At 38.6% G+C, this 15,779-nt stretch overlaps 1 long non-coding RNA gene and 1 pseudogene across 1 annotated transcript in view; one reads left to right on the top strand and one right to left on the bottom strand.

Annotated features, from left to right (window-relative positions):
• Positions 1-15,779, bottom strand: part of LOC138414170 (uncharacterized) — a 114,686-nt gene that overhangs the window by 72,856 nt on the left and 26,051 nt on the right. The gene's annotated exons all lie outside the window — the stretch shown is intronic.
• On the top strand, positions 10,050-10,375 carry LOC132430660 (cytochrome b5 pseudogene; annotated as a pseudogene).

Here is a 15,779-nt window from a genome sequence, read left to right as displayed (position 1 = left end):
AGGGAAGGAGTGTGTAGGTATTAATTACTTAATTACAGATTTTAAATTAACTGCATTCTCTTTAAAAATCCCTAACCACAAGGGACAAAGACCCGCCCCCCCCCCCCAAGAAGCCTTGTTCTCCCAACTTAGCTTTGAATGGCAGCAGCCCTACAGAAGTGACCTAAGTTATAGCCATTCTGGCTCTCCACGCCAGATCTAGATGCTTAAAGCTTTAGAAATATAGCTATGTGTTCCTATATCCTCTGTAAGAGATATTTGTCCTATCTAGAAGGAAAGATCATTTCAAATGTGAACATCCATTTATAGAACTTTTGGAAGAAAAGCAAATTCCTAGAGTCCCAATTGACTAAAAAAAATCTATTGTATGAAAAAAATCCTCTGAAGATAAAAGAAAATTTAAACTTTAACCACAAAATTGTGTCACATTTCATATAACCTATGTAAACTATCATCCAGAAGACAGTGCAAAATCTGGGAGCTATGACTAAATTTTTTTTTTTTTGAAAACTACTCAGGAAGTTTAATGCACTGGAATTATAATGTTACTCTCTTTTGTTTATTCTCTTTTTAAAATGTTTTTTCTTGGCTTTTTTGTAGGAAATTTAGAAAAATCACAAATGATACAAGGAAAAAACTAAATTGCACATCGAGATAAACCCCACTGACATTTTATCTCCTTCTAGTCTTTTCTCTATGTGTAAAAATATATTTTCAAGTAATTAGATTGTACTGCATATAAAATTATATACCTTAGATTTTCCCCCTTGGCATTCTTTTATCATTTTCTCATATCTTTAAATATCTTCAAAAATTTTGTTTTTAATGATTGCATAATATTTCATTGCACAGTTATATCAACTCTGTTTACATTAATTTGCCATTTGAGATTTTACCTTCTTGATGATTTCAATACTGCAATGAATGATCCTTCCAATGTCTTGGGTTCTCAGATCCCTGATCCTTTTTCCCTTGTGGTGGTGCCCTCCCTCCTGCAGTCACCCACTCCCATGGGCAGACCCTGCAAGGGCATGTCATTCTCACTCTCTCAATATCATATATCCCACCCTGACCAACATCTCTTGACTTTTTGGATCTCCCCCTTTAGTATTCTGACTGTAATTCTTTGTCCCCCACCCCCACCCCAGGACCTCCAATTCTAACACCCTTTCACCATCTCTTACTCCTTTCATGTCCAGACTCCTCTTTACCCAGCTGAATTCCATCCACAACAATCACTCTCATTGTGCACACCTTCAAATTCCTTGCCCCTCTCCTGTTCTGTCATGTCTGTTTGGTGAAACCATAATGCTGCTTAAATCCAACTCTTTGCCTATGCTGTACAGGGACCTGGGTAACTTATCATGGCTGGAGAAGAACATGACTGTGCTGATTGGTCTCACTTCAAATTCAGAAGCACAAACTCGGTGAACCCTTAGTGCTCACAGTAACCATTCTATACCTCTCTAGTCCATTTGCTCACTATTCACCACCTATGTGACATCATCTCTCTCTTCAAAACCCATGTCTTTTCCCCCCATCTTTATCATCTTAGCTGATGATATTGTGTCCTACTTTACTGAGAAAACTGAAGAGATTAAAAAAGAACTTCCATCAACTCTTACAATCACATCTCCACCCTCACATCTGCCCCCTCATACATTACTGTCCCACCTGCTATCAAAGATGAGGTATCCATGCTCTTAACTAAAGCCAGCCCCTCCATCTGTGCACTAGATCCCATCCTTTCTCACTTCCTTGCTTTAGCAGTTGTTGTTTCTCTCTCCTACGTTATCAGGATGTTGATTCTCTACTGGATCACTTCCAGTAGCACACAAACATGCTGTTCTTCTGCCACCTTCATTTTATAAGCTATCATCTCATTTCTTTGGGTACTTGCAGCAAAATTTGTTGAAAGGGATGTCTTGACTTGCCATTTCTGATTCTTCTCCTTCCATTCTCTCCTGAATCCTTTCTCAGCAAATTTTTGTCTCCTTCCACTACTTCACTGAAACTGCTCTTGTCAAGATCATGAATGACCTCCCTGTTGCTAAATCCAATGGTCAGTTCTCACTTCTCACTTTTTTCAACCTTTCTTCGTTTGGCTTCTGGGATACCACACTCTCTTGGATTTCCTCCTACCGTACTAGTTGTTTCTTCTCCGTCTTACTCACTGGTTTTTCCTTTCCTACCTGATCTCTTAATACTGAGATCCCTGGTGTCTCAGCTCTTGGTCCTCTTTTCTTCTCCACCTACACTTACTTCCTTGGTAATCTTATCTAAACTCATGACTTTAAATACCACTTAAATGCCTAGGACTCCTAAATTCATCTCTTCATCCCAGACCTCTTCCCTGATCTCCAGGCTCACATAGAGTTACCCAACATATTGTCATTTTGTTGTCTCAAACTGAACATGCCCAAAACTGAACTCTTGACATGGCCCCTGCCCTTGCATCCTCTGCAGCTGTTCGCATCTCACTTAAGGGCAACGCAGTCTTCCTGAGGCTCAGACACAACTTTGTCAGCATCCTTGACTTTTATTTTTCTCACACCCTGTATCCAATTCATCAGAAAATTTCTTCCTCTACCTTTGTCATACATCCAGAACTTGACCATTTCTCAATTCCACCTCTGCCACCACCTTGTTCTGTACCACCATTACCAGCTTCTTAACCTATTTCCCTGTTTCCATCCTCAGACCTTCCACCTTCCATTCTCAGCACAACAGCCAGATTTGTATCCAAATCTGATCAGATTATGTCTCTGCTCAGAATCTCCTAAGACTTCCCCAGTTCAGTCAGAGTGGAAGCCAGAGTCCTTACAATGGTCTTCTGGGTGCTACGTGTTCTGACCCCAGTTCCCTAGCTGAGCCTTCTTTTTCTCCTTCTCTCCCCTAAATTCACTCCCCTCCAGCCACACTGGTCTCCTTGCTGTTCCTCAAACATGCCCAGCAAACTCCCACCTCAGGACCTTTGCCGTGGCTGTGACTTTTGCCTGAAAAACCTTTCTAATCTTTATGCACATGTCACCTTCTCAATAAAGACTGCCCCCCCAGCACCCTAATTTTATACTGCACCTTCAACACCTCCTGTTCTCCTGATCCTCTTTACCATGTTTTCTCATTTTTCCCCCCATATCATGTATGGGAAAGTTTCCTGTATCACATGGGAAGCTTCTTAACAAGCTATGTAATTTATTTATTTATTACATTTGTGTTTATTCTCAGCAGTCCCATCTGAAATGTAAGTTCTCACGGTGTCAGGGGCTTCATTTTGTTCACTGAGATATGCTAAGTGCTGAGAAAAATGTCTGGCACATAATAAGTGTTTGATAAATATTTGTTCAAAACTTTAATAAGCCTACTCATATAGAAAAGGCAAACATTTTAAATGTTAATTTTCTTATTTCAGCCCACATTTGTTTTGAAAAACTTGCTCTCTGAGTTCAGGTGTAATTTTTAACTCTGGTGTAGAACACCTTACTTGAAGCTTCACCTTTACATTCTATGGAGAGGATGACTTTCAAAAATGTTTTGATGATGGATGAAATGAGAAAGAATAGCCAGGCACACTGAAAAGTCAAGTGAAGAATTATGACAACCATCTGGATATTTCAGCTACATGAACTCTAGCGGGGAACGCCTGTCATCCAGTGGAATATATAACTCCAGGCAGAAACACTTTAATTTGTGAATTGGACCATGCAGCGTGGTGGGTTAGAATGGGCACGATGGAGGGTTGGTCATGAAAAGGAAGTGGCAAGTAAAATGGAAGGAAAATAGATGTGTTAGAAAAGTCATCAAGTACCCAACCCTTGTAACTGACCACACATATGGTTACATGCTGGCAATGCCTGTGTTTTTCTGACTGACGAGATTGTGATGCACACTTACTGTACAACATCGAAAGGATGGCATTTCCCTTTTGCTCAGATCTGAACTATTTTGTTGGTTTTGAACTTACAGTGAGAATCAAACTGTACGAAGTTTGCTTAAACTTCTCCCCCACCCCACGAGCTCATGCTACTACAAACCTGTTGGGAAAACAGATTGAAAAGATTTAAAGAGATCCTTTTCAAGTATGAAGGCATTCGAATCCAGTCAAGGGGACAGGCGCGGCGACCACTAAACAAGCATGTGCATTAGTTCAGGGGCACTCAGAAACAGGGCTCAACCCACCTGGAAGGATTTTGCAAAGGAAAGGTGGTTCCTGCAGAAAAGGGAAGTAAAACTGCTCATGGAAAACCAGCCATGTGTGGGCACACTGCTCTGCAGCCATTTAAAACCTTTTCCTCCTCATCTGCTTTAATCCGTTTCCTATTAGATTTTTTTCTCCAGTTGATTTTCAGTGTTGAGAAGAATTACTCTATCCTTTAGTGGAGGGGGCGGGGGTGGAAATGGGCGGGAGTGAGGGATAGGGGAACCGAGCAGAGTAGCCATTCTCATTCCTGAACAGTACTATGGTACTTGTTTGGGAAAAAATAAAGGAAAAGAAAAGAAATATTTTACCAAGGTCCCACCAAGGATGCTTGGGCTTCAGAAGGGCAGTAGGCAGCCAGGGGAGCAGAATACAGGTTTTTTCAGGAAAACAGAGAACACTGACAGATGAGGAAAGGAAGGTAGAGAATGCTGAGATGTGTGTATGTTGGGGGAATACTGCAATTTTCAATAGAATGGTCAGACAACGGTTTATTGAGAAGGTAGCATTGAGCCAATACCTAAAGGGAGAGAGGTCTTAAGTTGTAGGAAGGAAGAACATTCCAAGCAGAGGAAAGAGCAATGTCTTTGGAATGGAAACACACATAGTGGGTTTGAAGAACATCATGGATGTGGTGTGGCTGGAGCTGAGTGACTCTGCTTTATTTCTCCTTATAACACTCATCACCATCTGCCATGCTACATGTTTTCTTACTGATTTGTTTATTGTTCGTACCCCCAGCATCTAGAATAGTGCCAGGCACATAGCAGGCACTGTGGTAGGTGCTGTGCTTTGCCACTCAGATTCGTCTTCAGGAGTGAAGACTACTGCCAAAAGACAGCTCTCATGGGAGGTTGACTATAGCTTAGAAAATTGCACGAGGTCACCTCTTCTTCCCACCCTCAAAGATTCATCAGTGCAGGGGTATAAAGGCCTGGATGTCATGCTCCGCCTTGGGACAACTCTGAAGGGCCACCTAAGTTCCAGACCTTTCCATGGGGCTGGCTGAAGCCTTCCTTGAGACTATATCAGAGCTCCGCTTTACCTTCTGCCCAGTTCTGCTTCCTTCCACTCCTTTCCACAGGTGTGGATTTCAGGAACACTCTTTATTTGACATGCTGTCTGCTAGGCTCTGTCTCACAGTCTGCTTTCTGGGGAACCCCACCTGAGATGGGGTCAGGAGTAGCACTGAGAAGACAGATGCTTAAATGGAATTTTGGAAGCAAACCATCTGCCAACCGACAGGGAATGAGGACTCCAACATGGATGGTATGTGGTACGTCTCTCACACTAGGTAGCAGTGCAATTGTTAAAACTTTTATTGATGGTGAATCAGGATGGTATACTAGTGAAAAATAAATGCATCAATTGGCACACTGTATAGGCATTTGAGAAGTATGGGAGCAATCATATCTATAAGGACTTTGGAATTGAGTGGTAATTATTGCTAAGCTCAATTAACACTCGGGAAAAGATTTTTTTTTTTAAATGCTGAGGGCAATTATTCAGCAATTAAAAGTCAAGTTTGAAAGCCAAGGGGGCTCCTTGGTAGCATATAAAGAATCTCCCGTTTCTTGCAGTGGAACAGTATAAAAAGCTGAGCAACAGGATTAAGACTTAATTGTAAAAGCAGACAAGCTCCAATGAATATAAACTCCCAAGCAAGTGTGGTCTTCTATCCCAAGGTCAGGACTTTCACTGTTAGAGAATGGACCCTGACACATGGGATGGGACTTCTAGGTTAATGCACCTGAAATCTTAATCCTTAGCTTCAGCGTGTTCTGGTAAAGGTCTAACAATTGGCTCTCCCATGTATTTCTTGGACACACTTTTAAGCTTATTGCTCGTCATTATTATTTTCTCTATCACTTTCTCTGTCTGGACAACCAAGAAAACAATAACTTAAGCCCTGATTCTCTCATTTCTATGGGATAAATACTTCCACCATGGCCACTTTCAGTGTGACATCACTGAACATGGAGTTGAGAAAAGCTGTTCATTAGCATCCCATTACATATATTTCTGCCATACATATACAATAGATGTAAATAACCTCAAGAGCACAAATAACAGTAAAATCACTAGGAACTGATGAGTTTTGAGCATTTATCACCTTTGTTTTATGTTTAATTTAACTGTAAGTTTTTAAAATCTTGTTAATAATAATGCGTGTTTTTACAACTGGTTCACAAAATTCCTGAAAATTGGACAATCGGCTCTTGAGAGCAGGAGCAAAGTGGTGTAGAATTTTAACTCGATTGAATTGCATCAAAGGATCTGGTATTAAATCAAGTCTTCAAAACTTACTAGGGTCTAACACATTAAGACTATGAATTTTCCTTATATAGTTAATGAATCCATGAATGAGAATGGTTGATTATAAATTGACTAATCCCTTAGGCTACCATTTTGCCAACTTTAGTTGGGAAATAACTGAGTTTTAAACTGTACATACATTTTTAAGAATCTGTCATCTTTTTACATACGCAAGAATCAATTCAATTCCCTTAAACAAAAGAACACAACAATTATTCTCTTTTCACCTAAATTTTGCCAACAGCAATGACTTCTCAGCAACAGAATCCCTGCAGTTGTTTAGGGATTATTTTACAATGTGACAAAAGATTGCAATATAAAATTTGTTCCAATTAACATTCTTAAAATGTTTGCCTGCTAGAGAAAGGACTTTTCTTTAAAGTACTATGGATTTTCTTTTAACATGTTTTAGTTTAAACCTCCTGTTTCAGCTTAATGGAGCTGGCCCTAAATAGAGGGATGAAGCCAGGAAATCTGGTATAAGACAGAAACTAGTGTGACCATACCCCTAGGTTGCAAAAATAAATCTTCAACAATGAAAACTCTGAAGTTGTTTATTATTGTCCTATGTTTTATTTGAACATTTCTTCACTGATCTATAGAATTGTGTAATCATTCATTCATTCATTCATTACTTTAATGAATATTTGTAGAATGCTCACTTTGTGCAAGGTACTATTATTATCCAGAGTCAACCTAAATAAAGAGGTAAACGGAGGCAAGTTCAAATAACCAGAAATCAAATTTATTTGGCAATAGCAGAGGAAATGCAATTCAGGAAATGCCAACTACAACAAGCTGCAGGTGAGTCTGTGGAAGGTTTGGGGTGGCCTCTATCTGTGAGTGAGGAGTGCAAAGAGGGTGCGTCCAGACAGAGTCCAAGTGGTAAGTTCATTCGCTTGAGGATGGGGAGAGATGCTTGGCGGATGTTCCTTGGTCAGAAGAGAAGTTCTGGTTTTCTGTCAGTCAGGCATTCACAAGAAATCAGTCTCTCAATTCCTAAGTTTCATTTTCCTGAGGGCACATGCGTGAGATTCTTCTTTTTATATCCTCTGGTTCCATTTTAGATTGAAATCCTTTCACACTAGAAATACAGTGTCTACTTTGTGGCTTTCCAGAGCAGATCTTTCAGCTCTCACAAACAGGGTAAAAACTACTGAGCTGTAGCCCATTTTCCACTTTGTAAGGAAGATGAACACCTCCTGAATGAAGCTGTTCTAGCGGCCTGTGGTCCTATCAGAGCTGGACGAGAAGGAGGCTTGAACTTACCAGTGGGGTAAGTTCGCATTTCCAAATAATTGCTTTACCATCCTGCTATCCTCTTCTTCTCAGCACCGGGGAGTCTTCAAGAAGGTGCTCTGAATAGCAAGTTTAGGGAAAGAAAGTGAAGGAGGGAAGGTTCCGCTGGGGCTGTTTTTCCTGGGTGAAGAGGTGATGTTGGCTAGCCCGAGTGTGAAGTGAAAAATTATGAAACGCAAGAGTAAACAAGATGGAATAGTGAGACAGCTTCCCTAGTTTTTCAGAGGTAACATTTCATGCTACAGTTTTATTCTATTTAAAAATTTTTAATTGAGGTCCAATAATTGACATATAACGTATTCATTTCAGGTATACAATGTTATGATTCGATACTTGCATAGACTACAAAATGATCACCACAAGTCTAGTTAGCATCAGTTACCTTACATAGTTAAAAAAAATCTCTTGTGATGAGAACTTTTAAGATTTACACTCTTGGCAACTTTCAAATATGCAATAGAGTATTATTAACTACAGTCACCATGCTGTATGTTACATCGCCATGACTTATTTATTTTATAACTGGAAGTTTGTAGCTTTTGATCCCTTTCACCCATTTTACTCCCCCACCCCCAAGTCCACTACCACCACCGGCCTCCGGCAACCACCAATCTGTTTTCTGTGTCTATGAGTTCAGTTTTTGAGTTTTTTTTTAGATTCCACATATAAGTGAGACCATATGGTATTTGTCTTTCTCTGTCTGACTTATTTCACTTAGCATAATGCCCTCAAGGTCCATCCATGTTGGCACAAATGGAAAGATTTCATTCTTTTTTATGGCTGAATAACATTCCATTGTGTATATGTGTGTATATACAGTGTGTGTACAGATAAATATTATTTTCTTTAACCATTAATTTGTCAGTGAACGCTTAGGTTGTTTCCATATCTTAGCTATTGTAAATAATTCTGCAATGAACATGAGGGCACATATATCTTCTTGAATTAGTGTTTTTCTTTTCTTTGGATAAATACCCAGAAGTGGGAGAATTGCTGGATCATATGGTAGTTCTATTTTTAATTTTTTGAGGTATCGCCATACTGTTTTCCATAGTGACTGCAGTAATTTACATCCTCCTCAACAGTGCACAAGGGTTCTCTTTTCTCCACATCCTTGACAGCACATGTTATTTCTTGTCTTTTTGATAATAGCTGTTCTAACAGGTGTTAGGTGATATGTCATTGTGGTTTTGATTTGCATTTCCCTGATGAGTAGTGATGTAGAGCATCTTTTCATGGCCAGCTGTATGTCTTTGGAAAAATGTCTATTCAGATCTTTTGCCCATTTTTCAATCTGATTGTTTTCTTGCTATTGAGTTGTATGAATTCTTCATATATTTTGGACTTTTAAATATATATATTAAATTTACAAAATCTCAAACATCGTCTTTTTCTAGTGTTTACAAAATCTACTACAAATCTAAAAATACTAATGAATATAATGAGTCTTGGGCTAATAGAGTCATTGACTTTCTCCAGTATTATGAGTGATTAAAAACTGATTTTATTAAACTAAGCAAGAAGTGAAAGGAAAGAAATGTTAAGAGCTAATATTTCCTATTGCCAACATCACACCCAGTTAAGACCCTTTGCAGTTGCTATTCCCTCTGCCTGTAGTACTTTTGCCCCAGATCATCTTTGCACAATTAGCTCCATTTAGGTCGCAGTCCAAAGGGTACTTTTCAGAGAGGCCTTCCCTGACAACCTGATAGAAAGTAGCTTCCTGCTCCATCACAGCACCCTTCTTTAAGTTATTTGTAGCAATTAGGTTTTTCCAGAATGGATTTGTTCATTTTATTTGTTTGCTCGCTGATTTTTTTGTCTTTTCTCTCAACCAACTGGAAAGAAGGCAGAGCCCTTGTCTACTTTGTTCACTGCTACTTCCTTCGTGCTTGTCTGGCACATAGTAAGAGCTCTGTGATTAGTTTTTGAACAAATATATAAGTGAATGGGCATATTTAACTGCTTTGGGGTTCTGTGGTATATTCTTCATTGGGAGTCTCACGGTGGATTCTAACATCTAGATGATGTATGCTTGGCTTATGTACTTAACATTTTGAATGCTGAGCCAGCTATTTACTGATTGTCATTGTCCATTTAAAAACATTAAGGGGGCCCAGGCACGGAGCCGGGCCGCAGGGAATGTCCCGGGACAAGTTCGCGGAGACGCCGGCTGTACTCCGCCCGGCTCGGCTCCGCTGCTCCCTTTAGGGCCCGAGGCTCGCAGCGCTCCCAAATGGCCGAGGAGTCCTACAAAGCCGTGAAGTACTACAGCCTGGAAGAGATCCAGAAACACAACCACAGCAAGAGCATCTGGCTGATCCTGCATTACAAGGTGTACGATTTGAGCAAATTTTTGAGATGCTTGAGAATTGTCCAAAATTGTCCAAAATTATCACTGGGGAGCTGCATCTGGATGACAGGTCAGAGATAACCAAGTCTTCGGAAACTCTTATTACTACTATGGATTCTAATTCCAGCTGGTGGACCAACTGGGTGATCCTAGCTATCCCAGCACTGGTTATAGCCCTGATGTATCACTCCTACACATCGGAACACTAAACATGTTCTCAGAAGCCAGTGAAAGAAAAGACTGCTTTGGTCCGGGGAGAAAGAAAGCCACCGTTAACTGCTTCAACTGAACCCTTCACCTGAAAATGATTTGAACACACCTGTTTTCCTTTCCTCCTACATTAGACACAAAACAAACCAAAAAGAACTATTCTTTCTACTCCTGAACTTTTAGTGTGTGCCTTTTTATCCATCAGCTTTGTTTTGATGTTCCACCACTATGTCATTTGCTTATTGTGGGCACAATCTTTTAAAACATACCACCATGTTTGGCTGTCTATTTGATATGTAATTGTTTTTAATGTTTGGAATCTGATTACTTGGCGGTCATTTAATGTGTTAATCTTTCAGATCCAAGTTGTCTGTCTGATGTGAGCAGGGACGTCCTTGGATCTCTTCTTGTGCTGCTTCATCTAATTGAATAATCAGGTATTGCATGTTTCCGGTGTCGTTTTTTTTTTTTTTTTCCCCAAGGAAATTAAGGAAGGCCCAGAAATAATAGCTTAAAGATTTCTAGTAATTGTTCTACTTGAACAATCATATAGATGATAGAAAGAGAAAGTGGCCTGCAAGACCTAGAAAAGATACTCTATCTTTTCTTTGATTAAAAACACCAGCAACATCAACAAAAGCCTGTGAACCATGAGAGAACATTACCACTGTCCCTTCTCTCAGCTTAAACATGTCATTCTGAAGAGATTCTCAGTTATACAGTTTCTCAGGTTTTACAGACTCCTCCTTCAGAGCTGAAAACTGTTTACATGCTCCTATAAAGAAATGTTGATTCCCTAATTTGTAAAAACACATATTTGAAAGAGATTGTGGGACATTTGGAATCTGATTTTTGAAGAAATTTAGCTCTCGTGTTGGGCCATGAAGAACTTTGGTGTGGACTGATTCAGTGGACTGGTTCAGTCATCCCTTATTTGTTTATTATTCTCTGCCCAGTGCTTTTTTCTTTAAATGTTGAAACTTGAGAGATGAATTTATAGACTTGAAGTACTTTGTAGTTAGCTATGATTGTCCATTGGCCTGCTAGCCGACTGATGAGCCATGGAGTTATTCAGAAATAACTAAACACATTGGAAAGGAATTTGTTTAAATTACAGAGCATAGATTTTTATAATCAATGACATGTATCACCCTCTGCCTTTTTTGTCACTGGAAGTTAGAGCGAATGTAGGGGGGCAGTGGGGCAGCTGACTCTATCACATGGGAAAGTACCTTGCAGAGGAATCCTTTGTTTAGATTTTAATAAACATAAGCCTGGAACAAAAAAAAATTTTTTTTAAATAGAAAAATAAAAACATTAAGGGATTTTTACTACGATCAGGTTTGTTTTAAACTTTTATACGTCAAGATTTTCACTGAATAGTGCCTGTCTCTTCAAAATATCTATAGACTTTGTATCTTCTGTCTTATAGTGTTATCACTTTATTTGGACCGATAATTTGAAATTAGAAACTTTGTTTTACATAGCTGTTTATCTTGTATATAGCTTGGGTTTCATATGTATGGACTGCGTAAATGATAAGAGATATATAAGTGATCATGAGACATATGACTTAAGCCTACAGGGATATGTTACTTTTGCATCCAAATAAATGAGTTTGGGCTAAGAGGTCCAGTAAGTGACTAAAACTTAGTCTAATCTAAAATAGACAAGTTATAATTAATAATATCACTTGTAAAGCTGCTTGAATTAGGCATGTCTTGCTTCACAGTTCTTATACCACTGTGATATCTCAAACAGCAGACTCTATACGCCCATATTAGCAGAAAGTTTAGTGTTCGCTGGGTTGCCCACATTGAATATTTCTAAAAACCCTGGAGGAAAACTCTTATTTCCCACAATTCTCTCTCATTGTTGCTTGTCTTCATGGCCAGGCATCTTATTGCAGACGAATTCTACAATCATTCCAAAACTAGATCATCTATCCAACGTTCCTGACTCTGCTTTGCTCATGGGCCTGTCTTAATTTCCCCAACCCAGTTACTATCAAGCAGTAACATTTAAGGGACTCTGCCAAGGAACTTGGGTATCACAAAATGGTCACAGCCAACTCTCTCATTAATTCCCACCTGTTCTTGCATTGTGAAGATTGTTTATCTTCTGCTCTCCTTTCCCTGGTCCAGCAAGTGGAACTCCAAATCCCAAATCCCTCACTCAGTTTCAATTGATATCTTTATGGAGATATCTGATAGATTGAAGTATTGGATCCAATTCTTCACCACTTCTTGTATCTACACCCTCTGCCTTATAGCTTTATATTCTCTCCTACTAAAGTCTCTGCCTCTTGACTTTGACTCGGACATGTGTTTTGCTTTGGGTTGTAGGATGTTAGCAGCTGCAATGCAAAAATTAGCTTGAAAAGTATTTATGTTGGGCTTCGCCCTTGTGCCTTTGCCATCACAATGAGAAGAATGTGTCCTGAAGAGCCCAATGGGACCAAGGAGGATGAAAGACATGACGGAAAGACCCAGATTTGCAGATCTGCAATGTGAAGCAAAACCAACCCAGGTGACTCACAGATCTGTGAAAATAAAGAACTTTTGTTTCAGTCACTGTGTTTTGAGGTTGTTTGTTATGCACCATTATTGTGGCAAAAGCTAATTTATACAAGATGTAAGTCTTGCCATGGTAAAGTCAAATATTGACATCTTTGTGCAAAGTAGTTTGGCTACTTATGGCCCCTAGTGTCCCCATTCCAGAGTAGCGTTTTGGCTTTACTTTTGCATAATCAAAATGCATGTTAGAATTCTTTATCAAAATTAAAAGTTTTCCTATAAAACCAAAAACTACTTTTAAATGGCCACTTTTCCATCTCTGAAAAAAAAATTAAAAGCCTTGCTGAACTCTATGCTCCAGATGAAAACCCAGATTTGTCAAAAAGGTTCAGAAAAGAAGTGGTAATTGGTGATGATTCTGAAAGACTGGATAGGATTTGAGTTGACAGATAAGAGATGGGAATATATTTTAAGTAAGGAGTGAAATGAACAAAATGTGATGACTAGAAAGCATGAAACTCATTCAGAACCATTTAAATCATAATTTACTTTACAAACATTTATAAATATAATTTTTAAAAAACCTTAAGTTGTAAAAAATGAAGGTAATCTATTATTGAACTCAAAGACCAATCAATACTAATAGAACTTCTTCAGGGTATTGAAGAAAGTACAAATTCAGTGAAGATTTGCCAAAAAAAAAAGGAGCTATTTTAATCAGTATGTTGAAGACGTTAAGTAGACACATTCCAATGCCAATTCTATTTCTACTTTAATCCTATTGTCCCCAATTCTCCTAGAAATTCCATTGAGATTTGCTTTGATTTATATCAGCATTCTGTATGTCATTATTTCTTGTTTCTCAGACTTAGCTTGAAGCATATTTGAATCACATGGGTTCAATATATTCCATCTACCATTTGTCTTTAGGCCCTAATACCTTGGTTTGCATGTAGCAGGTGCTCAAAATAGTTTCTGTTATTATTTTTAATTAATACTTATATTATTAGCAATAGCTAATCACATTGATTCATCACCTCAGTTGCTCTGTGAGGTGGGTACCAAATTTAAGTCAATATTTTTGGTTGAAGAAACTGAGTCATAAAGAGATTAAATGATTAAGAGATGAAGTATCAAGTCACACTGGGAGTGAGTGGCAACACCATGACTCAAGTTCAGATCTGCCTAACACCAACACCAAGCTATTTTGAGTTGAACTGATGCACATGGTTTGAAAGACCATATGGAAACTACTGTATACAAGCCATGGCCAAATATCATTGCAATACAAAGAGATGTGTTATACATTATATAAATGTATGTTTGTGAATGTATATATACAGGGTGATTTGCCTTTCTCACGTCCTGATGATAAAACTTGAAGAATAATTGTTTCTGTGACACATGAACTGCAAATGTATTTTTTTCATTTTGCAGACCCTGGAATGCTCATTTACCTCTCTTCAGCTTGGGAGTTACAATGCGTTCATAGCTAGCAAGAGTGAGCTACTGCTGCCTTAGACTCAGTGCTTAAAGAATCTCATAAAAAATTGAAATTCCTACCTTTATTCAAGCTTGTCAGGAAATCTCCCTATAGCCCTTTGTATTTGAAAATGCATTATAGTTTTTTTAAAGCACGTGGGAAATGGTTTTACATTTTTTCAGTTGCACATAAAATCACTTTATGAGCTGCCAAATGAAAACTGAGAAAGCTCAGTGAATGGGGATGCCTCCTTCAAAATCTCCTATGTGAACTAGAGGTGCCATGTTCTCTGCTTACATGGCTAATATGGTTACTTTATCTCTTCATTTCACCCCTAACTAGAAATTAGGAATTCTTTAAGACATACCCATTAGTTAAAGTGAGACATAACCAGTGCTTACTAGCAGAAAGGAAACAATGAATATCCCTCCAAAAGCTATTCTCACACAGGAAGGGTTGAGAACTGAAATGGAGCTGTATTGGAACCAAGGTTTTTAATGCTATTAAAATTAGTTTGGTATTAATCTAAACTAGACTATTTTAAGTTAAGATGTTTATTGTAATCCCCAGGACAACCACTAAGAAACTAACTCCAAAAATACAGTAAAATAGACAACAATGGCACACTAAAAAATATCTATTTAACACAAAAGAAAGCAGTGACAGATCAGCCAAAGAATAAAAAAGATAAGACATAGAAAACAAATAGAAAACGGCAGCTCTAAATCCTACCTTGTCAGTAATTACATTAAATACAAATGGATTAAACATGTCAATTAAAAGCTAGAGGTAGGGGTGAAGTAAGTCAGAAAGAGAAAAACAAATACAGTATGCTAACAAATATATATGGAATCTAGGGGAAAAAAATGGTTCTGAAGAACCTAGGGGCAGGACAGGAATAAAGACGCAGATGTAGAGAATGGACTTGAGGACATGGGGAGTGGGAAGGGTAAGCTGGGACGAAGTGAGAGAGTGGCATGGACATATATACACTACCAAATGTAAAATAGATAGCTAGTGGGAAGCAGCTTCAAAGCACAGGGAGATCAGCTCGGTGCTTTGTGACCACCTAGAGCGGTGAGATTGGGAGGGAGACACAAGAACGAGGAGACATGGGGATATATGTATATGTATAGCTGATTCACTTTGTTATAAAGCAGAAACTAACACACCATTGTAAAGCAATTATACTCCAATGAAGATGTAAAAGAAAAAAAAAAGCTAGAAGTAGAACAGATTTAAAAAAATAATCCAACTGCTTGGTGCCTACAGAAGACACACTTTATACTCAAGGATACAAACAGATTGGATGGAAAAACTACACCATGCAAGCAATAACCAACAGAAAGCTGGAGTGGCTATATTAACATCAGAAAGAAAAAATAGACTTTAAGACAAAATCTG

The sequence above is a fragment of the Delphinus delphis genome, chromosome 9 (genome assembly GCF_949987515.2).
Source record: "Delphinus delphis chromosome 9, mDelDel1.2, whole genome shotgun sequence".
In the NCBI taxonomy this organism is placed as follows: domain Eukaryota; kingdom Metazoa; phylum Chordata; class Mammalia; order Artiodactyla; family Delphinidae; genus Delphinus; species Delphinus delphis.
Note: the sequence above shows the minus strand (reverse complement) of the source record. Positions and strands in the feature narration are given on the sequence as shown.